General features: G+C 38.1%; 1 long non-coding RNA gene across 1 annotated transcript; it reads right to left on the reverse strand.

Moving 5' to 3' along the window:
- Window positions 1–8,296: 8,296 nt before the first annotated feature.
- LOC113481373 lies at window positions 8,297–26,016 on the reverse strand. The gene is made up of 4 exons (XR_003398670.1): window positions 25,767–26,016; window positions 10,120–10,207; window positions 8,907–8,987; window positions 8,297–8,337 (listed from the first exon to the last, which is right to left on the reverse strand). It is a non-coding gene; the product is annotated as an uncharacterized LOC113481373 (long non-coding RNA).
- Window positions 26,017–27,494: the final 1,478 nt, after the last annotated feature.

A 27,494-nucleotide genomic window follows, 5' to 3' on the forward strand; every position in this document is an offset into this window, starting at 1 on the left:
CTGCTTTGTCCTTCCACCCTTTCAGCAAGTATTCAACACTGTTGCTGCTGCTCTCTCCGCTCTTACACCACATGCCTGCACACTCACATGAGACCCAAGAATTTGGTCTTAAACTTCTGTCAATGCAGGTGTTGTTTTGTGCTACTGCTTCTCATATAAATAGGCTCTTCCCTTTTGGCAGATCATCAGTTCCCCAGGTCCTGAGTATCTCTATTTCCTTTCTTCCCTGCCAGCACTCACCAAAGTGTCTGCCTCACCTAAGAGATGTGTGATGTGATAGTTTCCCATGGCAAATATATTCCTTCTCTGAAGCATCCCATGTAATTATATTTTGTGTTAAGATGGCCCCTCTAGGCCACTTCCATGCTAGTCAGTGATTGGCAGTTATCTTCACGCTAGATCACACAGCAATCGATCACGTTTTTAGCTCCATCCTTAAACCCGCCAGTTCTTTAGAGAGGAGCTTGCTAATTCCCAGATTTCAGGCATCCCTTTCAACAGAAATTCCTCTGTGACTTCACTGCAGTGAAAGCACTTACACCTGATCTGCAACACAGGTTCTTCCTGCTCCTTTTGTCCTGTTTCCTCAGTCTGGAAACGTATCAATATTTATAACTTCTAGGGAGCAAGTATCAGAGTTACTAAAGACCCTATTTTACTCAACACCAGACTCATATTTGCTGATGATCAGCTAAGCCACATTCTCTTATTTAGGTTTTGAAACAGAGACATCTTTAGTGCTGCACCGCAGGTTCTCCTCAGCTTCCCTGGTGGTTGTGGAAGGCAGAGCAAAGTTAGGATTTCATGTCATGCAAGAGGAATTCCACCTCTGTGTCCTGTTCAGAGCTGCATGACAGAAGTGGGCTCTCCAATTCGCTGTCTCAGCCCACTCCCTGAACAAGCACATCTGCACATTAGAAGTTGAACAGATCATACTATTTATGACTTTTATAAGAGAATTAATGCAAAGTATAAAAATATAAATAGAACTGCTGAAAGCACAAAAAAAAATAGTTGCCTCCCCGCATCCCTGACTAATTGCACTGTGCTTGAATGTAGCAACACTGACAGAGCTGGTATTACCCTGCAACCTCCTACCCAACACCCTAATATCACCCGACATCTTGAAAATTAACTCTGTACTGACAGAGACCATTAAGAAATTAATGACTAAGGCATTCATCAACAGTCACACAATCCTTTGTTTTAAGTAACGAGCCATTTTTTATCAATTATGTAACGTCCAATGTCCTTAATGTTCAAACATCTCAATAGTAGCATATTCAGAAATTAATTCATATTCAATTAGCTCAAAGCCTTCACCCTTGCATATTAATCTTTGCTTTCTAAATCACACAGAAAGGTATTTGAAAGGCTAGGAGTGCTTTGATCTTCTTGAAAAGTAAAATGTTAGGATCATTAGATTCTGAAAGCCTTTTGGGAAATAGTTTTAAGATCACTGACACTCATATATTTTCTCATTGGAATTCTGGTTCTTTTACTAAGAAATCTGACTTTAAACAGTCTGATTTTATTACTGGTGCAACCATAAACCAGCTTGAGGGTGTACAGCCTACAGCATTGCATACCAAATAAATAGTCTAAAATAACAGATTTTTCAAAGCAAAATTTTAAATACATTCAGGATTAAAGCACAATATTGATTTTGCTGCTTGTATGACTGTGGAAGAGACATTTCCTACCAGAAAAGGGGTATAAATGATGGGAGGGACTACCTTGATCACCGAGTTTCCCTGAAGTCCTAAACATACGTAGTATATGTTAAATTAAAATTTAGTATCAACACCCATTCTGCCCATACAAACACACATACACAGCAGTTGAACACCACTCCCAGCCTGTAATGTATATCTTTAGTATAAAAGACAAAAAATCCCAAACTTTCAGATATCACACAGAACTAAAGAGCATGTGTATTTAGCAGCACTATAGGTCTTCCACTGTCAGGGAGCTACAGCAAAACACTTGGACTAAGCCCAGGAAGGGAACTTTACTCCATAAAGCAGAAGAGCATGGAAAAATTAAAATCCCAACAGCCTCTGCCAGTGTAAACAAGGACTGGGGCAGGGGGGGGAGAAGAGAACTCCTTACTCCTCTCAAATTTGGCAACTGCAAGCCAGATGGCATTGCCAAGGACAAGCAAAAAAACATAAACAGGATCCTGAAAATACCCCATAGGAATAACGGTATAGCATGTTCCAACTCTTATCTTCAGTTCCCAGCAGAGATAAAACAAAGAAACAATAAATGTAATTATGAAAGAATAAGAATGCATGAGGGTGAGCCAGGGGAAAGAATCCTTCTTTGATCCTTCAGGTAATCAGTGGCAGTCCTCAACTAATAGATAAGTGATTAAAAGCAAAAAATATTCAGTTTAACAACTTCTCCTAATTCATTTAAAATATTCAAGAACATCCTAGCCAGTCATATAACTCCTTCCTTGAATTCATCAAGATCCATTTTCAAATTCTATGTTCCTTAGCCTTTTGCTCTACTTCAAAGTTAACTTCGTAACTTCAGTTCTCCTGGTTACAAATTCAGTACCAGTCCTGAAACACCAGTGAAACGTTGCAGAGATCACAGAATCACAGTTCTTCATCCTTACTAATGGATTAGTTTAAGAACATTCAATAGCACAGAATATTGGAAATCTATAAACTTAATTATCATTGTATTTTAAATTAACAAGAGGCATTTCATTACTATCAAAATTTCACACATGGTTTCCAAACACTAGGTGATAAGACTGTAAATGTTACCTGGAACAATGCTTTAAAAAGGGACCTCAGAAAATACAAGATATTATATAGAAAATATGATAAGAGAGCTAAAGAAAACTCCCCCCAAGGACCTCACTGTTTGCCTTTTCCAGACAACAATCCAATCCAAAGTAAAAGCAAACTTTCCTATCATCTCTTCCCCACCAAGCCAGACACATTTATCAGCCTGATTTCTTCCCCTGGAGAGGTCAGTTTTATTTTAGTTTTCCATCTTCATTGTTTTATGCTAGCTTCATCCTGAATTGTAATGCCGCTTCTCATTTCCTATTCCCTAAATAAACAGAAAATTAGGTTCTCAGTGCAGATCCCAAGTCCTATCTTCTTTCTTTCCTGCCAAAAATAACTTGTTTCAGTGAGCTCGCTGGAATCATCACAATGCACAGATTTAGCAAAGCTCTGTTTTTATAGCCTGTTTAAACAATATATTTGATGGTGTCCCATCTGCAGCTGGTCTGAACCAAAACAGAAATATTCACATGAGCTTTGTTAAGCCACTATCTCCACAGTTAGGAACCTAGACTCTTCATATAATCCACAGAGCACTTCCTTCAGAGCGCCTTCACTGTTCATTTCCAATCCTTAACAAATACCATCCCATTCAACTATAGTTAAAAGACAAGATTCATATGAAGGCAGAATGTAGTCTGCAGAGTCTTTATTCCTCTTTACACAAATTAGAAAGAACTAATTTTATTTCTGGTTCCAGCGCTGGATTTCTGGCTGGTGAATTAGGAGGTGTATTTCCTCACCTACAGATGGGACAAATCAGAATGACATACTTCAGTGCCGTTGAGCAGCACATTTCAGAGCTGAACTAACCAACTAAAATGGAAGACACATGGAAACTGTGACTCCAGGAATGGTTCAAAAAAAATATACTTGGCATTCAACATAAATATCAGGTTTCTTAGGTCATGACCCGGACAGTAAATCTGAAGTCTGTATGTCAGTATTAAGACAGAATTTCAAGTTATTATATACAAATACCATTACAAAAAGTATTGGAAATTTCTTCTAGCAACCTCTGAGCTAGTAACATACATGTCTTTCATCACTACATGTGACTCAGGAGAAATCATAAAGGTGCTAGCTACAGTCTTCTTATGCCAATCCATTTCTTAGCAAGGGATTAGCATGTTACAAACCTATACTGTATTATGCACCTAATATCCTTGAGCAACGGCTCTCAAAAATGCAAAGTCAATTTGTAAATGAAAGGCATAGCATTTGCTTACTCTGTGCTATTATACTGAAAGTTATGGTTTGGGGAGCTTTGATCCTTCAGAAATACACAATTAAAGGCTTTAGACTCACAGCAGGTGCTAGTGCTTGTTTTTATTACAATACAGTCAAGGTTTCTGTTTCTCAGTTGATTTTTCTTCCAATCCTACTTCAAATATTCTCCATAAAACATCCTGCCTGCAAACTTTTATTGTGGGCAATGCAAGTATCAAGGTCACACATCAATATACATCAGAAGTACACAGCTCCATTTCTCCTCACTCCGAGACTGGAATTAAAAAAGCTCTTCCTGTGTACATAGCACAGCCCTATCTTGCAGAGTAGTTTTCAGAGCCTACATTTTGCTTTAGTTTTAATAACATTAGCTTAGTTAAATATGCTAATGGGAGTTGAAAAACTGCAGCAGAAAGACGTTCAGCTTGTGTCAGAAGTGTTGCTCTCTATGCTAGCTCCACGTTTCTGTACTACACCCAGCCTCCTCCCTCCATTTCCAAGTGCACACAACCATGTGGTTGGGTACTTGAGACACAAATACCGGCAGGAGAATCCCAGAGGACAGGAGCTGGGACAGCAGATAAGAGGAGTTAACCATAACAAACCAGAGATTAGTTCTAGGGAAAACCAGGGGCCATCCAACAGCTACACTGCAGGAATGGATTCCCTGGAAATCAAAACACAGCAGGGGAAGATGCCAGCAGCAGGAGTGGTATCTACAAAGGGACACAGGAAAGCGTGCAGGCTGCAACGGTTCGATGGTACGTTATTATTGGTGCTTCTCTTAATCCATGGACACTCTGGATTTATCTGGCCTCTTTCACTGTAGGCCAGGAAAAGTATTCACAACGGGAAAACCCAGCAGGCTTTCCTTTGAGCAGCCCGTCCTTTTGGGGACCACAGAGCATGACATTGTTTATGGTTACACAGAATAATTACAACATCTTTGCTTATCCTCTCCCTTCTGTGCCTTAACACCCCACAGTTTGCATTCAGATTCACCATCCCACTACCATTCTCTTTCTCTCTTCTTTCCATTCCCACCGATTTTCTGATTCCCATTCCCACCCTCTTGCCTCCTACCTGAATTTTCTAATTCATCGTTCCTTAACAGTTCATGTACCACTCAGCCACTCTATTTCTTCTATTCCAAACTGTTCTAGCTTTCCTCCAGCCCCTATTTCTAGTACTCTGTCTCTCCATAGCTGTACTTTTGCCCTTCACTTTCAAAAACACCCCTCCACTTAAGTTCATTATTGGTAACAGTGGAAACTAATACAGACTTCCATACTTAGTGCAAAAAACAAATATAATTTTCTCTTCTGACTGCTCCTTCTGTGTGTACCTTCTGCTGACCACTTCTGGTGCAAATACTCCAAGTTATTTCTGCTTTTCAGCTTTTACTCTGGCACAGGGATTTGAGAAAGAAACAAACGTCTGCCCCTAGAAGACTGTAAGGCACATTCCTTTTTTAGCCTACTTCAACTGAAGTGTTAGGATACTGTCAGATGTTTTATCTCAATTTTGTCAACTACAAGAAAATTCATTGCAAGTATCTTTCAGTGACAGGTATTTTTAATCTAGGATTTCTGAAACAGCTCAACCATAAACAATGAAACCATTGCCTTCAAATGTACAACTTCTATTACTGCTCCAAATCTGGTGAGAACCCTCCTGTGATTCCTTAATATGTTGTTTCCACACAGGCCTGCACACAAACTGAGCAAAATAATCTGCCCTTTGCTAGGATTGTATGGAGGCCTAAATGGCCTGTATGGATTCTGGGATAAAGACTTCTTTCACTTAAGGTTACATTTTAAAGACTGAAAGCTTCCTAAATCTTCCTGTTACTTTACATCTCTGCCCAGATTCCTGAAAGCTTTGAAATATTCTCAAAAACCCCCTTTTTTCTAATCACATGTTCCCATATATTCTGTCCACTCTTTCCATTATTCACAATTCATGCAGACACTTCTGCCTTTCTCTTGTTTTTTGACCTGCAAACTCCTTTATGACTTTCAATTTACCTTCTTTTTTATTCTAAGACCCTTCTGCTGCTTCTCCAATATCTCCCAATTTACTGTTATTCACAGTTGTTTTTTTCCTTCTCTTTTATATATTTTCTTCAACTATGTAACTGAATGCATGTATCTACAATCTTTCACCTGTCATAACCTGTGATGAACTATAAAGATATATTTAATATATATTTTTAGGACATATAATTTTAATATATAAAATATATCATTTGTAACCTTAAGATGATGTCTCTTTTTATGACTCTGATACAGAAAGGTATGTACTATAAAGTTAGTCAGACTGTTAGGAAGGCTTAATGCTGCTTAATGCTGCAGATAACAGCTCGTATTTCCTGAAAAGCTCTTCCACAGCCTACAAACTTCTGTTTTGCTTAATTTGTTATGAATTATTCCTGAAAAAACAGCCCAAACATCTAAGGACTTACTAATGAGATTTTATTTTATACACGCTCTTCTGAAGTAAACAAGGCAACCTGCTACTCAGAGAATTTTGCCCTGCTTTTCTCTGTTAAAAGAATCTTGTGTTATATCTGAAAATGGGTTTTGAAGTAGCCTGCATCGTAGATAAATATCAAGCCCTTTGCTTAAGCAAATCACAAAATTTTACTCTTCAGGACAGCTCTCATTGCAACTCTCTTGAATTATTCTTTTTTATATGATTAATTTAGCTATTCTTCTGCATTGACAGCCTAACCTTAAATGCACTTTACCTTAATACTACTGCTTTTAGGTTTTATTTCATTCCCCTCAACCTCCAAATGATTAAATACTACCAAATTTCTTCTTAGCAGTACTGCATAAAGCATAAAAATTATTTATTGTGCTACTTTCCAGGTAAGCCATTATAATAGACAATGCTTAGGTAATATGTATTGTAGTTACCACGCTGCCACTTAAAAACTTATATACACCAAATGGAACAGAAACTAATCCCAAACATGCCAATATAAAATCTCTGCAAGCAATAGCTTGTGTTTTTCTGACATTTTTCTGCTTTAAGTTTATTCCACATCCATTGTGGGAAAAGTAGAATCTGGCCCAAAGGCAACTTCGAATAAATCCTTTCCTTTATAGTAGAAATGTTGCTATTCACAATACAACATATTTTCCTCTAATTATGTTTTCTGAGCAAAAGTATTAATGACATTTTGGCGATATATCTACATACCCATTTCAGAGTAAGTTTTCTTTTGATACATTTCCATTATATAATGGTCAGAAACTGTAATTAAAAGTTTGGGGTTTCAATACATCTTACTGCAGTAAAATAGAAGCCAAATGCAGATCCATCCAATGATTTTGAGCAGTACTCAGCTACTGAAAAGCGGTTTTATGAACACTACAACATAAAATATGCTTTTGAAAAACTCTGTTTTCTAATGGTGCACCTTCATCAGCATATGAACCCCCTGACATTTAAACGTTACATTTTTGCCCATCTCTGCAATACCAACATAAATCCTGGAAGCATGGAGAAGTAAAATGGGATGGGAATTTGTAGAGAACATATCAGTGTTTCTGAGTGAGAAGCAAATTTCAGTAATCTGGTCATATTCAACAGTATCTGCAAATTCTTTCATGACTGAAGTGAGGTATTGAAAAAGGAGGTACTCCTCGTTCTTTGTATGTTACTTCTGATAGTTTTTAGACAATCAACATGGCTTTCAAGAGTGGCAAACAACTACAAAGCTATCCTACAAAAATTGCATATATGGATCATAATATAAACTTGGATTAATATTATTCTAGCACTGCAAATAAATAGGCCACACTAAAAATGAGAATAAAACCAAAATTCAGCATTTCATTAAAATATTTGAGATGTGTAACATCAATTTACACGGTTTTCTATTATGTTCTCTGAATACTTAGAGGGAATAAGCACTGAATATGTATTATTCAATACTTATTCGATGAAAATTAACACTAAGAGGGGGTCCCTGCCCATGGCAGGGGGGTTAGAACTAGATGATCTTTAAGGCCCTGTCCAATGCAAACCATTCTATGGTTCTATGAATAACATTATCTCTCTTCTTTTTGTGCTTTGTATTAAGCACATGTGGAAAGAATGCTACTGACTTTTGAATCCTTAAAAATGAAATTTTCTATTTGTTTGTGGGTCAGGCAGATATAAATTCTTACAGAATTAACACATGATAAAGGCTACATGATAAAAGTTTAGGTTTTGAATTAAAAATGCCACTGTAAAGGTTAAGAGTACCTCATTCACCAGTGTCTTTCAAGCATGCTTCTAAATAGTCCTGAAAAAAACAGTAAAAAACAAACATGTTTTAAATGTTTTCTAAAAAAATAAATTGACAAACACATATATCAATAGCTCTAGAATAAAGGACCACACATATGGTCACTGCTGATTAAACCAGTGAGACCCATTTATAACAAGAATTCTCATCCAGTAGGAAGAGGATAAATTAATTTCATACAGTCTACTAAAAAAATAGCTTCTGACTTTTAATGGTGTGGGTTAGACTTGAAAGTGATCAATATTGCATTTCATCACCAGTAACATCAATTATTTAGTCTCCTTAAACAATCTCTTAATTCTCTGCTACAGGCTAGCTTTTGAATTATTTTCCTCTTTAAAGCAGAATGGCTTTCAATTTCCTTTGCAAATGGGTAAGGCCAGACTTGTTCTACTACCAGGATGAGCGAGTGAGGAGGCAAGCAGCAGTGGGCTCATGGAAATTATCACAGGCTTTAGGTGACCAGGAGGTTAGATTCATGCTCTCTTTTTTAACCAAAGAGAGCTGGAACGAGGGAGGTGTGATTACCTGCAGGAGCCAAAACAACTTCCAATGTCTGAACTTACTTTTCTGAAGGCTCTCACCCGTCGCTATTCACATGTTCCAGTTCAGGGCTGGAAGAGGTGTTAAAGTGGAGACACCAGCCTCTACAAATGAAGATACAATCATGTACATTCCTTCTATTTACTTAGACTCTGTGCTGCTGTAGGAAGGGAAGAGCAAAATTCAGCACTCTTTATAACACGAGGGCCTGACTTCATTCTCTTAGAATCATTTATAACCATGCCTCTTCCTTCAGCAATTTTAGAAAATGTGTTCAAAGCCACAAAAGTAAATGATGCTAATGGTAAGTTAGTGTTTGAGAGGCTGTACTGTGAATCACTGAAGATTAGCAGAACAGCACCAATAAAAATCTCTAGGTATATTAAAGAAGAAATTAAATAATTCATAAATTCCAGTTTCAGAAAGTATAGAGATAGGAATTTTAATATCTCCAAACATTAAGTGAAATTACTTTGGCTCTTATTAGAAAGTTACACTTGCAGACTAAACCTACCTTAGTCCTAGAAGTGTAAACTAAGTGACCACCTCAGTAAAACAGAACCTTAGTGTGATGGATTTTGAGAAATTAAAAGGAAGGCAAGCTTTTTTTTTTTTGTGCTTAGCATAAAATCTTCAAGAAAATGAAAATACAAGACTTAAAACCGTACCACCCAATATTTCCTTAAAATAATAACCATTGCTACAAAGGATAGCAAAGTATAGTTCCTTCAGTATTTTAAGTATGAGAGAGACATTTCTCCAGGCAACCATGGACAATGTTTTCCTTATTTAAGAATGAAAATGTTTTTTTTATGCCAAATGGAATATCTGAAGAAAGTTATCAAACAGCTGTAGGAATTAGAAAATAATATCCTTCAGCTCACAACTCATGCATTAAAATCAGAACCACAGGTAAAATGATAAGTAGAAGAAAAAAAATATGTATCTATATTCTTGGAAAGCTCAGCTGTATCCAAGATGGCACAGTGAGGATTCCTGTAATTCCAGGCTTTTTATTCCATATGGGTAAGGCCAAATTAATAGACCTGTTTTCAGAACCAGAAATAAACTTGACCTAATTCCTTTTGAAGTTAATCAGTGCTGCCTTGAAATCAAATAAAGGGATTGTCCTGAGGTAACTGAAGGTTGATGCTTCTAATGGTTCAAACAGCAGATCTTTCATCATCTCTGATTATTTATATAGGGAATAAAATGAAAAAAAAAAAAATTACTCACCTTTCTTATGTGCTGTTCCTATCTCTTTACAGGATTTACCCTAAAATTCTGGCTCAGCCATTGACTTCAGAGACAGTAGGATCAAGCCCTGAAAGAGTAAAAGCACACAGTAGACAGGAAGGGAAATATGTATGAATCTGAAATTAAAATTCCTGTAAAATCTTTCTGCTTATTGCAATTGAAACAATCAAATTCCAGGTTTGCAGCTGAAGTCTCAGAAATGAAACTATAGCATTAACTAGAGTCACTATAATCATGACGAAGAATCAAAATAATCATATAGGTTCAGTACAATTCACAAAACTCATTACAGTCCTGGGAATTTATCCCCATCGCAGAGCCTGCAAACAAAGCGGCAAATGAAGGAAACTCATCCAGTCCCATGACTGATGCTCATATGTAAATTCAGATAAGACAAATGAACACATCTGTCAGAGTTTCTCTCACATACTGGATAAAATTGAAATAGTAAAAACTTCGACATTTTTAGTGCCGGCAATATTATTACCTGAAGCAATGCTGCCATCTAGCGAGGGAAATACTTAAACCAACGTTTTCGTTTTCTAGATTTATCCTAAGTGACATGGGGTTTATGAGACACAGAGGTAAGGAATCAACAGGGATGTGAACTGGACGTAAACAGGTCTTTGTCTGAAATCAGTGGGGATAAGCAATACTGCCCATCAACTCCGAGAAGTAAACGGTCTTCAGTATCAAGCAGAACATTCAAAGTTGCAGTGTGAATGCAGAACATTCAAACTTGCATTCAGGTGAAAATGAAAGCAAAGGAACTACAGACACTCTATGCTAAAAGTTGGTGAGTTCCACTTCCTTTCTTTTAGCTTTCACTATGCAACTGGTATCTTGTATCGCCAGATTGAAAAATCCAAGCACATCAAAATTTTGCAAGGTCAGGTATTTAACTCAGTTCTCAAAGTTAACGCACATCCATCCTCGACATTAGGGATGAGGGGACAGAGTGCAGTTTAGGGGAAAAAAGGTATTTTCTAAAGTCATTGATTAAATACCAAGGCATTGTATACAGAGAGATGTTTTCACTTGTGTTTTCTCACCAGGAAGTTAAGAGTGTGTACTGATGTCCTTCCTCTATTCTGTCTCTAACTCCAATATTTTATATTTCTCCAATTCTCTATCTTCTAATTCTAATGTGCACACAGAGATTTCAAGACAAGAACTATAACCACCTATAGCCACCTATAACCACCTATTCAGTTGGACTGAATTTAATAGCATGGGCTAGAGAAACAGGAACTGCTATTAAATTTAGAGTGAAATTTTCTAACATTTTTACAGCTGAAAATGTCACTTCAACAAGTGTTACACAACCTCAACAGGAATCTATTTTGAAAGGAAATAAAGTAGCTTTAATAAGATCAAAATATTCTGACCTCACCTTTGTGAATGGAATATTTCAGTCTTCTATTTCTACATTTAAAATGTGCAATGCAGAAAATAAAATTTTAAAATGTTTCATTTTATCAAAGTGAAAGTAAGAAAAAAATTTATAGTACTACAATGACCATACACCACAGTCTCCAAGCATATTAAACTTTCACCTGGGAATAATGAACATCTCCTAAAATTAATTTTATTAACATGCCTAAAGATTTCTTGTGTTGCTAGAAAAAAAAAAATCACCTGCTCTTCCTGGTTGCAAAATCCATGCCTTCCTACAAACCCCTCACATCAGAAACAGCTTCGTGCTATTTGGGTTTACAGTTGTAGCCAGAGAGAGTAAGCTCTCCACATATGTAGATTAGTTAGAAAATATTACAGGGAGTTACTAAAATAATTCCTTGCAGGTGTTTTTAAAATGAAGCTGTTACTTTCCAGTTGACGCAACTGGCTAGTAAGCAGAGGACTACTGGTTCCCATCATTGCTGCATGACATTAGATTTTATTCTTGCTCTGGCACAGTCTGTTATAGCTCTGGGTCTTCATAAAAATAGTATAAACCACTACCTTGCTATGTGTAGTTGAGTAACACAAATGTAAAATGTTTTTCTATCTCTGAAGCAAAGTCACTACAGCCTCAGTTACCAGGAATTTTGGCACTTACTAGTTGAAAACTAGGTGTAACTTAGCAGCTTGCATCACCACCCAGCATGCATCCTGCAAGCCAAGAAAACCTTTCTCTACTTCTCTGCTCCTGCAGAAGGACAGGCAGAGGAGGGAAAATTCTAGACTTCCCAAGAAGAGGTCTTCACTGGGAAACTAAACCAGAAAATCTGGCCCTATATAATTAGAAAATGCTTCTGTTGTTTGAATTAGCAGCAGGATCTGCTCTTAGTAATTACTGGAAAGTATACTGTATCAAGTGACCCATCCTACCCCGCTTCTCTGCAAAACACATCGCCTTCTAGTCGCTACAATGCCCCCTAATTTTTTAATTCAATATACTTAAGGTGTCTGGAGTCTCTCAACTCTGTACTCGGATATTTATTCAATCTGAAACCACTGCCTGAAACAAATCATGTTTAAGGAAAGATTAGAATATGCTGTATTTCTCCTCCCTCTGCAAGGTTGTCTTGGGTTCATGGGTAATAGCTTCTGAATCCCTTGATGCTCTGCATCACCATTTTAATACCTGTAAATATGAATGCTTCTGGCCTAACCAAAGAGCAGGTATGGGAAGAGAAGGAGGGATGATGTGACAAGCATGCATGAGCTTACCCACAACTGTAAATAAACCCCACTTACACTGCCTGATACTGGTTACCCACTTGACAATTTGAGATTTTTTTATTTACTGGAGTCTGAGAGTTCTTTAAAAAATGGACTTGTGAGATGTATGTATTTCACTTGCAAAGCAAACTTACATTGTCAGCATTGACAATACCTCTTTAAAGTGAAGGGCCTTTGGTTTAAATGTGTTTTATATGTATCTCTCACCTCTGAAAGTTAGTCTGCCCTCATATATTTTGCCACTCCTACACACCTGAGCTTACTTTGCTTTCTTGAATCTATGGAAAAAATGACAAGCGTTACAGCTGTGGGGTACAGATGACACGTTTGCATGTGTGAGATGTTTTATAAATCATATTATTTCTGTTACGCCACAAAAATTCACATAGATGAGCAGACCAATTAGCCTTCTACTGAGAATCCTATCTTTAGAAGTGGTTAGGATCTGCAGAAGCCCTTCAAAGGAAGGGATAATTGCAGTACGAACTTAGTAATAGAGCCTATTAAATGAGGAAGAATTTATGAAATCACTTCAAAGCTAATGATCTAATGCATAGGATTTGCCTTTTCTGATTTTTGCAGGTTTTCTGTTGATACAGAAGAACCCATTAAAAAAATAAATATACCTAGGACAGTACAATCCAGACTAAGAACATCAGTGCTTCACTACCTTTATAGTTCGATCAGTTTTGTAACAGTCCAAGACTTCTAGAATAAGTTACCTTCACTTGAACTATTCTTCATATTTTAGGCTGGTACTGCATATTGAACTACTTGCCCTTTATTCATTCTTTGGTTGCCATTCCTAGCTGCAGTAAATATTTCTGCACAGCAAGTAAATATTTTGAGTATACACAGCAAAATAATCACAGAGGTGCCAAAAACCTATTGAAAGGTTTTACCATAGAAGCAAAGGAAAGAGAATCCCTCTTGAATCTTGAATTTGGGGGAAAGTAAGATGTCACTTGCAGAACTTGTCTGTAACAGTAGGGGCAACCCATCCAACAGAAGGGCTGTAGAACAAATCAGTGGTGCTGAGGACTTTGCATCCACAGACTACATGCATTTCAAGACTGCTTGACAAAGTGAGCCAAACAACAGTAAAAAGTAACAACTGGGAGATTTACTCTGACAGCACATTCCTGATCTGAACTATAACATATATGTACCCCGCATATTTTAGAAATTTAGAGATTGGGTTATAGGAAGAAATGATTAAAGAAACTGTCTCTATAATACTCTTGTTCAGTCCCTGTACCTGGTTCAGTCCCACCACAATTAGGTGGAAACACAAGTGATTTGATGTTGAAGAGACCATAACATAACTGACTTCATGTTGAAAAGACTATCTGCATGGTCCTTTGCTTTTAACTGAGATCTCATTCTTGTGACAGTTCCCATCAAAGTGCTACCAAATCAATTGCAAAGTCTCTATTAAAAAATAAGGTATAAATAAGCAGTCCATTCCATAAGGTTGGAGCATCAACCTTTTGATGAATAGCTTAATGACTACTTACAGAAACTATTATAGGAATAAATCCTTAAAGTTATTAAACTTATTCCCTAAGGAATTACTTATTACCTTAGGAATATCTAAACATCCAAATTCCAGTATGGTAAGTGCTAACTGAACACAAGGAGAATTTCTACTCTGAAAATGTTGCTATATAAAGTAAAACACTAGCTCTATAGGAGAACTCTATTAAAAGTAGATCAAAAATAGCAAGCAGGTAAGTTGGCACGGTGGAAGTGAGTAGAAGTGTAGAAATGTAAGAACGCCAGCACCTTTTCTGCACTTTGACAGTAACTTTCCCAAAACTAAAAATATCTTCTCTTGCCTTCTCTATTTCCCACGTTATCTTCACCTTACCTGTTTAATTAGGAAGGCTTCTGCCAGTACTTAACCAAATCTGTTTATGCTCAACTTGTTAAAAAATCTCACTTTCACTGTTGTCAATGATGTTAATCCCTTTCCATATGGCCTTGCTAGTTCAGATACTTTTACCCCATTTTAAATAATAAATTTGATGGATATATATACAGAGGAATCTGAAGCTACTGTATTTTACAGATTGAAGAAAGTGTATTTAAGACTTTATCCTTTCTTTAATTTTATTTTTTTTACTTTATGTGCACTTTCAAAACCAGTAGTCAGACTAGAAAACACAAATGTCTTATCTGAATAACAAGGTCTTCAGAGTATGAAAACTAAGGCACCTTGATTATTTCACTAAGACCTAGAAAAGAGAGAGTGCAAAGTTAACAGAAGAGCAGCTTACCACTGTTCTGTTGGAGCTATGCCTTAAGTATTTAAGAAGGTTACATCTGAAGATTAAAAAAAATATATGGGCAGTGCAGGTTGCTAGATGAAGGAGAAAGATCATGTCCCCTGCATATAAACGAAATACTGAATTTCAAATTAATATAGAACTCTGTGGGAAACATACAGGTAGCAGTAAATAAGAGTGCTGTTTAAATGGCTGCAATGTTTAAATCAAAAGCTAGTATGAATTCTCTTAAAGAAAAAACTAATTTGTCACAAAGATAAGATCAACAGGGCAAACAAAATGCTTTCATATTACCTTTGTTATTTTTGGACTAGTGTTAAACTATTTTTTAAAACGGCAAGAACACACAGCGTTTCTTTCTCATACTTTAAATTCGCTGGACCTAAATCCAATGAAGTTTCATTCAGTTCAACTTTCTGCCTCTCATTCTCCTTTCCCAAAACCGAAGTCAAACCACTAGCAGCTACACAGAAACACAGACTTGCCAGCTGTTCCTTGAAAATAACAAGAACTATAACAGACAGTAAGTTATTCTAGGACTTCAGAGATACCCAAGATGCACACATGACATCATATCAAGGACAATTCCTACAGTATCATAAAAGAACAGCATAAAGAGTTTTCTGTAGTGCTGATAAAATCCTTCCCTGTTTAGTTGACCTTTCCTTCCAATTACAGAATTTAACATTAACATTGAAACATTGTTACTCAACTTCAGTTATTCAGCTAAGAACCCAATTAAACTATTCCCACCTCAGAAATCATGAAAATGTATATTCTTATAACCCATCTTAACTGGCTGATGATGTAGAATGGAGCACAGAGGTCTCTCTGGACATTATTATGCAGAAGGTTCCGGGAGAATACAGACCTCAGTAAGGTAAATCAGGCATTCTTTATCTCTGCTAGAGGTGTAGTAATTTCAATGTAAGAACATACTTCTTTCCAACCCACTCACTACATTGCACTATACTGAAATAGTAAGTCAGCCTTAACCTCCAGTGAATCCATGTAAATACATTCCTCTTTGTTTGCTAAGCAGTGGAACAACAAGGATGTTTCAGCCTTATTAAATTACCGGTGTTTTGTTTTGTTGGTTCCCCCCCCCCGCCCCCGTTTTCTGGCACTGGATTCATGCATGTTGTTCTAGAAAACTCTGCATCTGAATCACCTTTCACTGTAAGGAAAACAAGATTAATTAAGCAATATCTGAACATAGTTTACCTCATTAAATATTTGTGACTTGGTGAAATCACCATTTTCACTTTCCTGTGAAAACACTACACCTGCAGGAGGATGTTTAGTGGATCCAAATGTTTACATATGCTCAGAAAAAATGTGAAACTACCACCAGTAGCTTCTAAGGAGGAAAACACTCCTGTATTATCATCACTTGTTCTAATTCTGCAAGGCAAGAGTTCTAGTCACTGAGTCAGTCTGCAGTTATTTCCTTAGTTAATAAAGAGGTGGCTAAGGCTGGAGAACTGAGAAAGGTCTCTGTTCGCATTGCACATTCTCGTGTTGAGGAATTTCTATTCCCCATCTTGCTGTCATACTTCACTGGGAAACCTGACTCAGCATCACAGGTTTCTCTGTCTGAAGACCCCTGAAAAAACTGTAAAATAAAATACTTCTACAGTGTAGGGGATGAGAGTGGGAGGTGTCTTTTGGGGAGGGAGGGTGGGGCAAGGCTTTTAACTTCTATGTCTGTCTGTCCAAGTTTTGTTTATAGAGCAATACTGACAAAAACAACTTCTGGATTTAAACCCTCTTGTCTATGATCAAAACTACTGCATATTGCTTCGGTTTTCCAAGCCGTATGACAAGCTCCCTGATCACTGAGGCTTCCTTCATTGAATTCAGGGCCCAAGCTTTAAATTCTCATCTCCAGTGCTGCTAGACTAGATGACAAAAGAGACACTGTACTGCCAGTACAGCTGTTTATCCCAGTGGCATTGGCTACTAGTAAACAACCAACAGAGACATCCTTATGCGATTTCCTCTTCTCAAACCTCACTCTGATTCCACCACCAAAGCAGCTCACAGCAGGATCAGGAACCTCCTGCTGGCAAGGTGTCTGACACCTAGAGCTGCCTCTGGCATTCCGCGCAGCAGGTTGTTTTCTCAGCAACAGAAGACTGTTGTGATAAAGAAAGGAGGCAGAGATGGTTTTATTCGACTTAATGTTTTACCATTTTTATAATATAGTAGATTTTCTTATCAAAAGCTTCCTTAATTATCAGTATCTACTGCAGAACCAGGAAGTAGCTTTATTGCTTTTGCCTTCTTCCCTATAAAGGCCCATGGAGAAGTGTGAAGTTTTGGTTCTTCCCAGAATCTCTTTGGATATAGGGGAAAAAAAAAAGGCAGCTAGCCTGTATCATGCTTGGCTACCCATGACCACCCCAACCCCCCCATGCACCCAGATTCTTTTTTATTTCATAGAGAGTAGATTTTCTTTTCTTCTCCCTTTGTCGCCCATTCTTTTTTACTTTGCCATGTCCTTTTTTGGAGGGTTCTCTATCATAAAGCTAAACTTCAATTCTACATAAAACAAGCAAGTTCAGTTCCTTCTTTTGGGTTTAACTGGGAGAGCTTAAGAAAAAAGTCTTAAATTTAATAGGAAAAAATCTAGTATATGTAACTGGCAAAATTTTAAATGTCATGAATTACAGCATGCATAATAAAGTCTAATGTTCATACAGAGCTATGTCATGCTGTTCCCATACCTGAAATTTCCATATACTTTTCACATGCTGTCTGATGATATGTTTACTAAGCACAAGGAAACATTGTTAATAATTGTTAGAGCATACTATTAAAATAAAAATAGTTTCTCTGCACACCCAGAGAGATGTTAATCTACTCACATCGAGTCTCTTAGGATAGTGATGAAGGTCTAATTGTGCTCTCAAGAAAATATCAAGGTTTGGTTTTTTTTAATGAGATTAAGACATGTTATAAATTCAAAGAAACAAGAGGACATCATGCTGCAGTTAACATTTCACAACAGGATTCTAACCCTATGTTCTTTTAATGTGTAGATACATCTTGTTTACAGTAGTAAAATTGCCTGAGTCACTCTCAATTTTAAGAAACAAATATTTCTTTCTCTGGATTCAAAATAGCAGCACTCATCCATACTCCAATTATCTCAGGATCAGCATACTTGATACAAACGTCTAAATTTAGATATTTCAGCTATGACAGAATATGTTTGTTAAGTAGTACTAGCTAATGTTTATAAATAAAAAGTAGTATATAATAAGTAAAAGCACACACACCCCCCTTGAAAATGTAAAATAGCTAATTAAATGTAAATGGATAGTTCAAAATCATGAATCTTAGCTATTTCCAAGAGTTAAGACTGCAGCAACACTCAGATAAGCATATTATGTATGTAAGAATGCCAGTTAGAGACTCCTGAACTGTGCACAAGCCAACAGTCATGGGATCAGCAGGACCAAATAACATAACCACGTATTTGAAATCATCCTTCTCACATCTCAGTACTTCATACAGATGAAGCAAGTACTGCAAAAGAAACACTGGCTTGGTTTTTCCCTTTGTATCTAGCTCTTTAGTTCTGCCTGTGAATGTCCCACAGGTATTACTGGTTTTAACAAGATTTCTTCATGTTACATATTAGTACCAAACTAACTCTGTGGTTGAAACATCTTACTTAACTGATGTTTTACAACATAACATTGCCTAGGAAAAAAGTTATTAAGCAATCCAAGGGCACTGAGTGGCATCCCTCTCAGTCACATCTGGATGTGAAATAGCCAGAGCAACATGATGTGTAATTACTCTGAAATATCTCAAAATATTCACTGCCATTGGAGATTCAAAAAATAGCCTATCCAAAAAAAAAAAAAAAAAAAAAAAATTAGCTAGTTACTTCTTCCTAAGGTAAAGCAATGGTTTAAGGAGCCAAAGAACCAGAATTCAACTAGCAGTGAGTTCTGAGAATTGTTTCTTATGCCATGAATTTATTTCCAAAAATTAAATCACAAAAACATCTTTAAAACACCTTTTCATTAGGATTTTATTCATTTTAAAAAAGGAATTCTTGGTATGATTAACTGTTTACTAAAAGTTGCCCTTTCAATTTTCAAAACAGGCACCATAAAATTGCTATTACTGCTGATGAACGTAGAAAAGGACCCTAAAGACTCTGTTAAGTCTATTTTGGCTGTATAGAAATGTGGCAATCAAAAAGGATAATAGTCTTCATATGTGACTGCAGGCAATAACTACCATCCCAAGGCTGCCAAGAACATGAATGTTTTTATGAGGCAGTTAAAGTTCCATTAACCTCTTCTTGCCTGAAACATATATACTACATTAGTGCCATCCTGAATAAATTCAAATACATGAAAATAAATAATATTAACAAAAGACAGGCCAGGCCACTAACAGTTTCAGGCTGTCTTTGAATCAATCTGGGACCAGCAAGAACAGGAAGAGACTGCAGGAGCAGCAATAAATAGGGAAGAACGGACTGTAGAATGGTCAGGGTATTAGCAAAAAATCTACAGTTAAAAAACTATGTTATAGTCAGACTGTTATTTTTCCTAGAATCAGTGGTTAGAACCTAAAAGATAATATGACTATTGTCTTTGTGTGTAACCTCTCGGGCAGTTTTGATAACCCTTTGATGATCTGAGGCTTGCACTTGCCTCATTTCAAAAATTCCCTTAGACTTAAAAAAATCTGCAGTACAACACACATCTTGGATGCAGAACAGGATGGAGGCTTTATTGTATATTCATGTTTTCCTGTACACAGAAGTAAACCTAAAACACCAGAAAGTTCCTGGATGCTTTTGGCTCACTCTTATCCTGGTAGACAGCATTCCCATCCCCAAGTCTGGAATTTGGTTTCCAGTAGGTATTTCCATTACTGGCGGTTTCAAAAGCACAGGTCTCTATGCCTGTTAGTATTTAAAATCGGTTTGGGCTGCTTAATGTAAATCTTTTGTTACCATAATGACCACAAACCCAGCATATATGTGAAGGCATAGGGCATGAAACACACATTTCCAGTGCAAGGGCATAGATTAATTCCATATGTAAAACACCGTGGCAACTACCACAGTACCCAGCCTATCATTATGAGCCTGGCATTGAGACCCTTCTAATTCACGCACCCCTGCATTCCACGGATGCACCCTACATTACTAACCAGGCAAACAAAACACCCCAATGAGCCCTCTTCCTTCAACATCGCAGGATGAAAGAATACTCTGCTGAAGAGATAAGTCTCATGAATGGATTTGGATCCAGTCCAAATGATCTGGAATTTGTCTCTACCTATCTGGGCATCTTTGGTAGACAGGCTTACATCTAACAGGCCCAGTTAACAAGCCTGGTTTAAATCACAGGTCATAGGCAAATGGTTATGCATCTAACTTACAAGAGCTGGCACAATTAATTGCAAAGAAGTAACAGTATAAAAAGACATTTAATGTGTGTGCACTAACAGCAAATAGGAGATTCCAATTAGCGTAAATGTGCACACAGTTCAAAGTCCTGCAGCCAAGCCTTCTATTCAAAATGCTGAAGAAACACATGTGCTCTCCAGAGGCATCTTCTCACAAAGGCAATGACAACAAGCAAGGACGTAGTTATCAGGTTTTTTAATTATTTTTCCCATGTTAAGTCAGTCCAACCAACAGACGAGTTACAAACATTTCAAAGAGAAAGCAAATTAAAAACCTTAAAATTGACATATATGTGGTTTTAGAAACTACATTCTTTCTTAGGACTTTCACTACCTAGTCCTTTGCCTTAATTTTTCACCCATAAGAGAGACTACCAGTTGCACAGGATTACTTTATCAGTGTAGACCCCACACTCTTGACAGGCTACTTACAGCCAGGTCTGAATACAAAACACAACAGTCAAGAGCCAGTAACAAAAATTTCCTTATATATGACCCAAGCAACACAGGAGACAACGTGCTGGGAGATTTCAAAGGGCATCTTACCACCGTCAGGGTACTCTGTACACAAGTCCCTGCCCAGCCTGACTCATGCTGTGTCCACACTGACATTCCCCCGTTTGCCCTGTGACAACATTCTCCCTGCCAGAGCTCTAGTGCTGGCAGCTGCTCTAGACTGGCAGCTGATATTTTAAATGCTATGTAAGACCTCTGGCAGCTCCCTTTGCTGCTGTCAAAGGTGAAGCTACATTAATTCATGCAAGGAAGAGTTTAGCAACCCCCACAGCAGACTAGCCCTTAAAACCCAAGAAAGCTGCAGATGTTCAGGGGACAGTCTGTTGCAAAACAAGGTCAAGGTTGAGCTCAGAGAACCACAGAGCCAGCAACAGGTTTTAGACCAAGCCTCCCAACAGCCATGCACATACTACCTAAACACTACTTCAGAGACATGTCACTGCAGGACACCCTGAGCCCCTGCCATTGTGGGGACACAATGTTTGCTATGCTATGCAGACTGCACAGGCAGGAAGCTACAGGGCTGCAGACACATGGCCCTCCTGGGATGGACAGGAGGGAGCCCTGGCATGAGGAATGACCACAGATGAAGAGCAACTCCCCTGCCCCCAGAGATCCTGAGAGTTATAAAATAACCCAGCCCGCCCCAAAGTTCCTCACCCGCGGAAGAAAATTATTAGTGAGGGCACAGAGCAAAGCAGAAACAGTTGGGGCAAGCACTGCCAGTAAGCAACATTCACAGAGAAATGGGAAGGGAGGGGGCAGCCCCTCCTGCCCAGTACAGAAAGCTGGCAGGTCTCTACTCCTGGGCAGTGCAGAGGCCAAAGGCAGCCCAGGGCAGATCCTGCTGCAGGTACTGCCCTTGCACTCAAAGCCACTAAACAGCACATTCAAAAAATGCCAAATGCTGCTTTTCCTTCCCTCCCATCACTGAGGGGATGGGTGAAGCCCAAGCAGCTGTAAGCTACCACTTCACACTGATAATCATGAACACCTTACAAAGAAAAGGTGAAGAAACATGTTTCAACCAGGGGAAGGCCGCCTAGGAACTTAAATCTGGGATGAGGGAATGTTCCCTATGTGCCACAGTTTGCTGAGGATGGGAAACCACTTCCTGCTTACCCAAAAAGCTGTAAGGAGTATAATTAGCACTTGCTTGTAATATTAAATGTCACCAAATTTAATCTGAAGTGTCACTGGGAACCCCTAAAGCAAACCTGAACTGTTTAACTTCCCTGGAGCCAAGGGCAGCTATAAATACTTGGAGTGTCCACACTGAGAGCAGCCCCATGAGGGGAGCTAAGCTACTTTGCTATTTTTGCACATTACAGTCTTATTTAGTGCTGCCACTGCACTCTTACAGTGACTCTCCAACAGCAACGCCTCATGTGCGCTAAGTGTTAATTCAACGTTTTTAAATATACTGGCTATGTCACTGAGAGCTTTTTTTGAACTTCTGAAATAACTGAACCATTTTGGTGACTGACATTACCATCACAGTATGCATTCAAGGCAACTCTCCTCTCATCTTGCTTTCCCATAGGTAAGCCTTTACTGTGTTGCTGTGCATAAAAATGCTTTCCCCCTGCCACCCCCCAGCCTTAGGGGAGGGGGTTAGATAACATACTCGTCCATATTCCAGAAAGGATGTATGCAATACACTACTGCTCTGCACATTTAAAAAGACCGCACATTTCCAAGCTACAGCACACATTTTAGATGGGTTACAGTCTGGCCATGAGCCTAAGCCAGCAAAATCCATGTGGGATTTGCTTGGATCTCACAAACTCTGTGTGATACTAGCCCACACCTGTTTCCAAACACTCACAGCACAAAGTGGAAGTGAGCCTGCTAGTGCGTGTGTTTTACTCCCAACAACACCAGGAAGGTTTTGACAAATGCATCAAAGGGTCAAACACCCTTGAACGGCTTTGTTTAGATTACTAATGCTAGAAACTGCCTCTGTAGCTTTAAGTACACAATGTTGAAAATCATAAGGCAAGCTGATAAAATAATTCAGTGTTAATAAAGGAATCCATGGTCCTGCAAAGCTCTCTGCAGGTTTTCTATTTCTCTTCACAACTGTAACTTCAGCCCCAAACTCCTTTGGGAATTCATACATAAGATAAATGCTATAATGGAAAAGAAAATTTCCTAAGCTAATATCTGAACACTTCGTGTCTTGAAACCAGTAAAAAGATAATCTTTAACAAAAAATGTCAGTTAATCTTGGCCCCTGATTTATAATTAATTAAGATAATCCCCTACTGGTCTTGATGAAAAAGGTCTTGCTATGAATTACCATGTCAGAGGACAGAAAAGCACTTGCATGCTCATACAGAGCACAGCAGAAAACTATTTAAGAACAGAAGAACAGAATGTTTAGCACTGAACTTAAAACAGGTTTTTTTCTTCATCTCATGAAGTTTAACTTCAGAGGGTTGCTCACCTATCTTCCAGACCTAAAAGATCTACTACAATGGTCTAAGTGAAAGAATGTTTTTTCCATAGTAAATCTCCGATTTAAAGCTTTAGTTTCCCAAGCATTCTCAAGTCTTAGAAACTGGTTTATTTCCTAAAATCCTGCATATGCTTCTACAGACATAGAAAACCATAATCTCTTAAAACACAGATCGTAGAAAATTATTTAATAATTCCTTATCTTTAAATGAATACATTGATTACAGAGCTTAACACATTCAATAAGCAGTGCATAATACTAAAATCTAAAAGCACCCTTCTAAGAACAGTTACAGAAGAATTAAAAATAATCAGTGTTCCCTTTTTTTAAGATCTTAATTTGCTCTTTAGCTTTTCATTAGCCTGCTTCATATTTAGGGAGATAAGATGCAAAAAATGGAACTCTAGCAAAAAGCACCTTTAAAAATTCAGAAAGCTCTAATTTTCCCTTCTTTACCTTGTACTAATTCTACTTCTCGCTAATAATTCCTCCCTGTTATTCCCTCACCCTACTTCACTCTAAAATTTCCTGTGCAATTCTGGGAAAGTTACTTGGGACTCAAAGAGCAAACTAACCAGCAGTGCAATGAACTGCTGGACTGAGATATCCTGAACTTTCACACATCTCTTCTTCTATCAGTAGACGTGGACTTGCCAAAGATTGAAAAGGGGAGAAGCCTTCAGCTGGTTTTCCTTTAAGTGCTGACAAAGCAGGAGAGCTCTAAAACTGCATCAGCATTGGCGACATTTCTACTGCTGGCAAATACAGAACGGCTCTGAAATTCATCTGCAACTTGCCAAGGGTTGCAAACTCCAGGTTTGGGGGTTGTTTGTTTTTTTTTTTTGTTTTGGAAGAGGTTTTGGGTTTTTTTTGTTTTTGTTTTTACAAAACAATACAGAAGAAAATGAGCATTTTAATGCTGGCTCTACAAATACAGCCACTAACCTCTGAAACAGGAACTGGATCTCCCACCAACCTCCTGTGTGGAAAATGAAAACTGAAGTGTTTCAGAGATGGCATCCCAAATCGATGGTATTAGTCTACACTCCTCTTTACATAGGCTGTCTATTGCAAACAGGTAGGATAATATTACTTTGGGAGAAACATCTGTGTGTATTCTGACATTTATCTGTTTTATTAAGATTTTGCACCCCTAGAGCTCTTAGAATAAAACTGCATATATGGAAGAGCGAGATGGCAGCACTCCCTCCATTTTTTTAAAAAACTTTTTTTGTTATTTATTAAATCTTGGATGTGGATGTTGGGACAGGAGGGAGTGAATTCTTACAGAGAAGGAGAAATTATTAAAGTAGAAACTTTAGAGGCTACAGAGGGGGGAGGCATCCCACTCCCACATACTAAAAGTTCATCATCTCTTTTAATGAAGACCTGCTGTTTAGCATACTGATGTTGCATAACTATATTTCATTAATTCGATGTATCCATTAGTGTGATAAGTACCATATCGACTAAAACTAACCAAGTGTCACTGACACACTTCAGCACTTGTGACTCTCATTAATGCATCTCTGAACAGTAATCTGATAATCGACAGCCTAAAAAAACCTTACCTGTAACTACAAAATCAGCATCATTGTTAGTCTGAGATACCAATTTTTCTTCACACCAACCCAAGTTAGAACTGCGGTATGTTAAATCAGTCTTTACATAAGGCTAGGATTCCCTTCATGAATCTCAAATTCTTAATATTCCTCTTTAAGAAGTCTCATGTAGAGAGATTAAATACTGTAGCATCCACAAGTTACAAAAGCTCTTGGAGATTTAATTATTAACTAGAGATTATTACTGCATTAAAGATGTTTCATGCACACATGCTACACTAGATGTTTGCACTGTTTTAAAGGTTGGCAGGAAGATCTAACAGAGTATTTCTTTAAAAAAAAACCTCCTGATTTTTATCTAGTGAACACATATTTGTGGTAGCTACCTCTTTAACCAACAGAACAATACTTTTTAATTAAAGTCATTGAGTCCCATAGCTTTGCCCCTTGTTAAGCACAAATGGCAGCAAAAAAAGTTGCCCCAGTAACTTTTTAGAAAGTCAAAAGAACTTTCAAAAGTAACATCTCTGAAAGCTCCTTGTTCCTGAATTCTAGATTCCTTACAAAACAGAGGAAGAATCCCCCAAATTCCAGAGCTGTTGGGGTGCATGTCCCTGCAAAAAAGGGGAGAAAAAAAGAAGAGTAACACCAGGCCCATCAGACACATACCACTGTTGGAGGTTCCCAGCCAGTGCTTTGATGATTGTATAACCTTCTACTGCAAGTTTATGTCTCTGTTCTGGCTCTTCAACTCAAGTACTTGCTTGCTAATCTCATGGATCTTTGGACACCACTGGACAACAGAAGATTACCAGGCAGGGGTGCTTCTTCCAGTATCTGCAAATGTTGACACCATTTTTAATTTCTTTTGCAATTATCTTTTTCTCCCACCAAGATGTTTACAAAAGTCCCTCTCAAAAAAAACCAAAAACAACCAACTAAATCCCAAATCTTTTAATCAACACAGCTGATAAGCATTAATAAAGATCCTCTTTTAGAAAAGACATGAGTTCATTAATTGCATGTCTTTCATATTCAAAACCCCAACTCTTTTACATACTTTTCCCTTTTGTAGAGGGATAACTCTACACAACCCTGTGCTTAACGCAGAGTATCATTAAAATCAAGGTTCTGCCTTCATGCTTCATTTCATCATATTAGAGCTCAAATGTTTAAAGAGAGGGCAAGAGCTCCTCTCCCACAGAACCTTCTGACCTTTACTATATAAATAACTTGATCCCATTATGTAATGAAAACCAAGTCAGAAATACACTTAAAAACTGCTTTGAGTAAGTTTTCACTGAAGGGATTTCTGTGCTTAGTTCAAGGAGAACTACAAAAAAAAAAGAACCTTAGCACCTACCATAGCACACCTGAAACATGAAAATAAAGCTACTGATTTTATTATTCACAGAAATGACTGCTTTGAAGCCTTTTTTAAAGTGTTAAAATATTATTCTAATATAAATACTAATAACATAGCCTGACTCCAAAATACACTACTTATCTCACCCTTGAAAAAGTAAGGTCACAGAGAAACCTCCAAAGTTACATATTCAAATGCAAAAAGGGACAAGAGGGCACTCAATCTTACTAAATCTTCACAACAGATTTATAATAACCTTCAGTGCAATGGGTTTCAAAAATTCCCCCAGACCCACAAAGTTTCTTGGACACAGAACCAAAATGTATCCTCAATTCTGCATTTTTCCACAAGAGGACACTAAAATAATGAGAAAATAGTTGCACAAAAACATACAGCTATCCTGTATCATTCTTCTTTACTAGTTAAGTAGAATGTTTTTCACTTTAAAAGTATCTCGCAGGGGGCATTCATGTATAACTATTTTTCTACTAATGTTTATTTTAGTCATTCTAGTGATGAGAAGTTGGCTTTTTGTGTGCCTCAGGCAGCATGGAAAATATATGTTTAAGCCTGTTGTGGACAAAAATGAAAAATTAAGTGATGCCACAGAAACAGCCTTACATTTCATTTGAATATATTAACCCTACACTACGCCTTCAAAGAACAACTTCCAGGCACTGAGGGGGCCCGTGCTCATCCGGGGCGAGGCTGTGCCTCCTCTGCTGCTCTTCCTGGGGCTCCTGACAGCACAGCCAAGCCCTGCCAGGCCGCTTCCAAGTGTGAGGGGAAAAAAATGTCGGTGAAACCAAGTGAGGGCCAGGCCGCATCCCTGAGCCCCTCGGCTCTGGCAGGGGCCCCCAGACAGCGGGGGGGGGAAGCTGGGTGAGGGCACAGAGGCTTTCGAGGAGCGGGGGCCTGGCCGGCTCCCGTGCCCCCTTACCTCAGAGCGGCGGCCTGGCGCCGGGCACAGCGCCCCGCACCTGCACACTGCGGCCGCCGCACGCGTTATCTGCTCGCTCTCCCGCTACAAC

Source organism: Athene cunicularia (genome assembly GCF_003259725.1).
Source record: "Athene cunicularia isolate RWA chromosome 5 unlocalized genomic scaffold, athCun1 chr5_part3, whole genome shotgun sequence".
NCBI lineage: Eukaryota > Metazoa > Chordata > Aves > Strigiformes > Strigidae > Athene > Athene cunicularia.